Source organism: Triticum dicoccoides, chromosome 2B (genome assembly GCF_002162155.2).
Source record: "Triticum dicoccoides isolate Atlit2015 ecotype Zavitan chromosome 2B, WEW_v2.0, whole genome shotgun sequence".
Classification (NCBI taxonomy): domain Eukaryota; kingdom Viridiplantae; phylum Streptophyta; class Magnoliopsida; order Poales; family Poaceae; genus Triticum; species Triticum dicoccoides.
The window spans coordinates 72,244,078-72,250,621 of record NC_041383.1 but is presented as its reverse complement, the minus strand read 5'-3'; the positions used below and the strand labels follow the sequence as shown (position 1 = coordinate 72,250,621).

At 41.7% G+C, this 6,544-nt stretch overlaps 1 long non-coding RNA gene across 3 annotated transcripts in view; it reads left to right on the top strand.

Moving 5' to 3' along the window:
- Window positions 1–1,111: 1,111 nt before the first annotated feature.
- The window catches only part of LOC119362210, a 7,063-nt gene continuing 1,630 nt past the window's right edge, over window positions 1,112–6,544 (top strand). Inside the window, exons 1-4 of one of the 3 annotated variants that reach the window (XR_005173197.1) lie at window positions 1,112–1,604; window positions 1,716–1,867; window positions 2,736–2,866; window positions 4,021–5,763. This is a non-coding gene — a long non-coding RNA (uncharacterized LOC119362210). The remainder of the gene's footprint in view (window positions 1,605–1,715; window positions 1,868–2,735; window positions 2,867–4,020; window positions 5,764–6,544) is intronic. The other 2 variants (XR_005173198.1, XR_005173196.1) reach the window with 2 other exon arrangements.

Here is a 6,544-nt window from a genome sequence, read left to right as displayed (position 1 = left end):
GTTGTTGAGCATGTGGTGATCACAGACGATGACAAGAACATAGAAAACCAACGGCGAAACCTTCTCGAAAATCGCATCTGGACTCCCCTTACATTTCCTCTAATGAAGGCAAGTTTCGATTCACAGGCATACAATGTGATCCATCATTGCATGGTTGATTAATTTGTCTGCATTTTATTCATCTTTATGTCAATATTTCGAGCATTTCGGCACCATAGATTCATGTATGCACTCGTGGTTAAGAGAAGCTCATATTATGTGATTATGCTAATTCTCCGACCCTTCAATATGTTGCTCGTGGTTAGCTTTCTTGTTATCATGACAAAGCTTTCATAACTAACCAACTAACTTATTTATGTATTTGAACATGTTTTTATGACTATTGGCCTATACTTTTCATATTATAGTCCTTCCTATTTATTTGGAGTGGTTGATATGCATATGTACTTGACCTCCACTTTACTTTCTGGGTTTTGATCGACATAAAGAACTTTCCTGCACACATACATTCAAGAACTACATGTCATTTCAAAACTCAGGCAGATAAAGCCCACTTGAAATTATTATCACATGTATAATTTTGGCTCTGAGAAATCTTGTACTTTTACCAAAGCGATATAGTCCTAGCCAAAATGAATATTGACACAAAATCATGTCCAGTTATCTCAAATAAAAATAAAAGTGAAGATTAGAGATATGACCTGACAGTCCAATAGAAAGACGGTGAAGGCTGGCCTTAACGATTGGTCACATGTTTTATTTATTGGGAAATGGGCTATGATCTACGAACCGTTAGATCAAAACGAATGACTGTGATGAGCTCAAGTAGGGCCATGGATCCATGTGATGAGGAGAGTGACCATTGAGAGATGAATGATCAAGTGGGGCCATGGATCCATGTGATGTGGGACAACAACCCCATCCTCCCGCATGTGTTGCAACGGATGGCTGAGATGGATTCTAAGGGTTGTCGATCCGGGTGAACATGAGATTGACCAATGAGCGAGTAGAGGAGGGATCCGTGGCCCAATAGTTTCACCACCGCCGAAATATCCATAGGCCCGCTTCTAGAGAGAAAAGTAGTCCCCGCACCGCACCGCACCGCACCGCAGCCCAATCCTCTCCCTCGTCTTCCCACCCGCGATTCACTCCCCCCCACCCAACGCCATGGCCGCCGCCACCACCCACCGCCCACCTCGTCTCCCTCACCGGCACCGCCCCCTCACCTTCCTCTCCGCTCCTGCCTCGCGACGATCCAGCAGTCCAAGCGGCTGCCATGGCGTTCCCGGCCTGCAGCGGTGCTTCCCGATCCACGCCATCTCTACCTCGCCGTCAATGTCTGCGCACTCGCCCGTCTCATCTCCGCGGTCACACAGACCCCTTCGTGGTCGCCGCCGCTGCCCCCAACCCCTCCTTATCCGTTAGGGTTAGGGTTTGTGGTTGGAGCGGGGAAGAGATCGACCGGCGCCGGCGATGGACGCGCTGATGGATAGTCGCGGGATCTGACAGAGGAGGAGAAGAAGGACCACTGGGAGGTGCCCTTCCACGACCCCTTCTCTTCATCCACACCCTCCCAAGGTCCACGTCCCAGCCTTCAAGCAAAGGTTTTTATCCCCCTTCTTCCCATTCATCCCAAATCTCAACCGAGTATCTGTAACGGGAGGACGATTTTCTCTACCAATAATGGTGTTGGTGTCCTTCTCTATTGCCTGCAGTTTCAAGACAAACGCTGACGTCGTCTGCCTCCTGCACTTCTTATCCGGTCTCCTGATACATACAGAGCACTTGAAGAGCCAGAATATCCGGTTCTTGCTGAGATCGATGAACGGCACAGACGTTGTCCGCCTCTGCTCCATCGCCAGCCTAGGTGTGTGCGCTCCTTCCATTCCACTCCCCACTACATTGTTGATTGCTTGATCTGAAGCATGGTTTTGCCCAAACTGAGTGATACTTCCACCTGAGAAAATAAATACTCCAGTACGCGAAGTTCTTTGTTGATTTACTTTTTGGATTAAATGTCTGTTTTTCGTCTATTACATCTGAAATTGGTGTTGCTGAACAACTTGTGTATTACATCTGAATTGTCTGTGTATCGAGTATTGACACTGGCCTTTCCTAAACTCAGGACGAGGTCCTACAATCTGCCGGTATAGTTTTCGTGCTTTAAGATGTTAGCATTGCCCCAACTTGAAAATGTTTACTTAATTGATATTTGGCTGCCAGTGACTTCAAAATTAATCCACTTTGAATATTAAAGCCATCTGAACCTGAATGCTTTTGTGATGATCCACCTCATATATGTTTTAGACGCATCTGCAAACTGGAAAGATAACACAAATAGATGATATGAGATTGTGCTTTCATGTCACTATATTGCAAAACTTTAACCACACAGACAAAAAAAACCTAGTTTATTTATCTTGGCCTTGTTCAAATTGTGTACAAAAGCAAGTCAGCCAACTGGAAAATGGAAGCATTTTATTGTTATGTCTCATGGCTGCAGTTCCAAACTTTGAAGAAAGAAAATGTTCATTACATTGTACTTCCGCCAAAATATTCCTTTTTTCTGCAATCTTGAAGGCTTGTTTGGGTTCAACTACACTAAAGATGTAAACCATGCTATTCTCCATTGAAAAAAATGCTGATTATATAAACTTTTAAAAGAAGGAAACACATACTGAAGGACGATTTTCTGTAGCAATAATGGTGTTGGTGTCCTGCTGTATTGCCTGCAGTTTCAACACGAAAGCTGATGCTGTCTGCCTTCTGCACTTCTTCTCCTCCGGTCTCCTGATACATAGAGAGCACTTGACGAGCTAGAGTAGCCGGTGCGTGCTGCGCGGCGAGGAAGGACAGCACAGACGTGGTCGGTCTCAAGTTGTGAAACCATGTTATTCTGCATTGAAAAAAATGCTGAGTATGATAAACTTTTAAAAGAGGGAAACCCATATTGAAGTTATTGGCACTACTCTCGTCTGTTCCTATCCTCTTTTTTTATGTTATTGTGGGCTCAAGTTGTTTGCCTTTTTGGTAGTGGAATTCTACAATTTATCTTGCATTTAAAACACTTGGGGAGTGGATTTGTAACTGAACCTTAGACTCAAGCAGTAGATAAGCTAATTAGCTGACCGTTGTAGTGTCATGCTTATTTTATGAGCTCTGGTGAAGTGTGAAAAATATCGCCTACTATGATTGTAGACGAAATAGATTGTTGTCTTTGTCTAGTTTCTTAGTCTGTAGATGTACCTGCTTACAGCCAAGGATCACTTCAGAGTAATACATAAGTAAATCATGCTGATCTTAAGCAAGATGCACTATGAGTAATGAATCATTCGGATTATGAGATGTAGTTCAGTGAACGCCCTTTTTATGTGAGAAAATGCATCGTCTGATTTTTAAAGCTTAACCCTCATGAGTAAGGATGGTTGTGATTTTATTTCCACTTGTTCTGTTTTTTTATTGGGAAATGACATTGGATGAATTTGGCAACTGTTTTGATGTGGTTGCTGCCAATGTTTTGCCTTAAAGATTGGTGAACAACAAAGCTAAACTGCTCAAGTAATATGATCCAGGGGCATGCCTCTGGGATCCACTAGTGTATCTAGTTTTTTAGCGGAAAGTTTATAGAAGTGATGCTCTCGTTGGTTGTCTTTGCTTTAGAATCATATGGACAGGTGTTTAGATAAGGCGAGTAACTATTTTACTGTGCCTGATTGGTAGTGGATGAATGTAGTATAGCGGTGACATGCTTCAAGCACTAATTGTTTTCCGTGTGATAATACACTATCCAGTTTCCTGTTTCCATCTCGTTGATAGCACTATTTTTTTTTCCGACTATAAGCAAATTTCCTAGATGTTTCACTAATTTGCAATTTAATCAAATATGGTTTCTCCTAAATATGATGTATGGAGATGATATGTTCTGCACTGTGTGAGTATTGGGCCTGATTTGATTCAACATTTGCGCATGCAGTACTTATATCAAGTCTATTAATCTCGGCCTTGGTTAATTGTGTACAGAAGCAAGTCAGTGAACTGGAAAATAGAAGCATTTTATTCTTATATCGGACAGCTGCAGTTCCAAACTTTGAAGAAAGAAAATGTTCATGATATTGTGATTCTGCCAACATATGGCCTTTTATTTTGCAATCTTGAAGGCCTGTTCGGGTTCAATTAACAGTAAAGGTGAGAAAGCATCCTGAAGGTATTGCCACTCCTCATGGCTGTTCATATCCTCTCTTTTTTTAATGTTATCGAGGTCTCAAGTTGTTTGCCTTTTTCGGTAGTCGAATTCCACAATTTTTTTGCGCTTGAAACACTTGAGAGTGGATTCGTAAAAGAACCTTAGACAGCCAATTAACTGACCAATGTAGTGTCATGCTTATTTTACGAGCTCTGGTGAAGTGTGAAAAATACCGCTACTATCATCGTAGGCGAAATAGATTGTTGTCTTTGTCTAGTTTCTTACTTTGGAGATGTACCCACTTACAGCCAAGGATCTCTTCAGAATAATACATAAGTAAATCTTGCTGATCTTAAGAAGATGCACTATGAGTAAAACAATGAATCATCAGGATTATGAGATGCAGTTCGGTGAACACCCTTTTTATGTGAGAAAATGCATCATCTAATTTTTAAAGCATAACCCTCATGGGGAAGGATGATTGTGATTTTATTTCCACTTGTTCTTATTTTTCTCATGGGAAATGACATGGCTGAATTTGGCAACTGTTTTGATGTGGTTGCTGCCTTATGATTTTCCTTGAAGATTGGTGAATGACAAAGCTAAACTGCAGTTTGTGTATCATGATGTCTATCATGCAGTTTGTGTATCACGATGTCTGTGTAAGTTTGTATTGACATGGCCTTTCGTAAATTGAGAACGAGGTCTTATAATATGTTCGTGTAGTTTTGGTGCTTTTTAATCCTAGCATTACCCCAACTTGAAAATTGTTTACTCAGTGTGTTAATTCGCGGCTGATGAGTTAATTAATCCACTTTGAGTATTAAAGCCAGCTGAACCTGAATGCTTTTGTGATGATCCACCTCATATATGTTTTAGAAGTATGTGCAAACAGGAAAGGTATCATCGATGGATGATATGAGATTGTGCTTTCATGTCAGCATTGCAAAACTTTAACCACAAAAAAACCATGTTTATTTATCACGACCTTGTTTAAATTGTGTACAGAAGCAAGCCAGTGAACTGGAAAAGAGAAGCATTTTATTCTTATATCTGACAGTTGCAGTTCCAATCTTTGAAGAAAGAAAATGTTCATATTATTGTACTTCCGCAAAAATATGTCCTTTTTTTTGCAATCTTCAAGGCCCTGTTCTGGTTCAGTATAGTAAATATGAGAAACCATGCTATTCTCCATTGCAAAAAATGCTGATTATATTAAAAGTTTAAAAGAAGGAAACCAATACTGAAGGTATTGGAACTCCTCTTGCCTGTTCCTATCCTTTATTTTTATGTTATTGCGGGCTCAAGTTTGCCTTTTTGTTAGTGGAATTCCAAAACTTATGTCGCAGTTAAAACATTTGGAGAGTGGACTTAAGCACTACACAATTAACTGGCTGCTTAGTGTCATGCTGATTTTACGAGGTGTGGTGAAGTGTGATAAATATCGTTGGTATGATCTTAAGCTAAATAGGTTGTTGTCTTTATCTAGTTTCTTACTCTGGATATGTACCCTCTTACAGCCAATGATCTCTTCAGAGTAATATATAAGTAAATCATGCTGATCTTAAGCAAGATGCACTGTGAGTACAACAATTAATCATCAGGTTTTGGTGTGCAACATCTACTTTTGCTGATATATTGGCATGTCTGTGTGTGTGAATTCAGAATAGAGTTGCAGAGGCGATTCAGACACTACTAGAAAAACCGCTAATAATGGCGCACCTAATTTGGCCATTAATGGCGCATCACCGGTGCGCCATTACTAGCACGCCATTAGTAATTTTTACTAATGGCGCACCAGTGGTGCGCCATTAGTATCACTAATGGCGCACCACTGGTGCGCCATTAGTAAAAATTACTAATGGCGTGCTAGTAATGGCGCACCGGTGATGCGCCATTAATACTAATGGCGCACCACTGGTGCGCCATTAGTAAAAATTACTAATGGCGTGCTAGTAATGGCGCACCGGTGATGCGCCATTAATGGCCAAATTGGTATACTAATGGCGCACCACTGGTGCGCCATTAGTATAGGCCACGGTGCGCCATTACTATGCCTCCCAGGGGCCAGGTGCTTTGGATACTAATGGCGCACCACAACTGGATGCGCCATTAGTAACCGCGGCATACTAATGGCGCACTTTCCTGTGATGCGCCATTAGTGATGCGCCATTTTGAATCTAGATCTGGATCGTGATTTTTTGCCCATTTTTTGCTTGTTTTTTGGCACGACAATATTCTCAAATTTTGTTCCTGTTTTTGGATCTTGTTGCCATGGTCTTTTGCCGGAGAGGAGTTCGCCGGAGAGGAGGAGGAGGAGCTCACCGGAGAGGAGGGAGGAGGAGCTCACCGGAGAGGAGG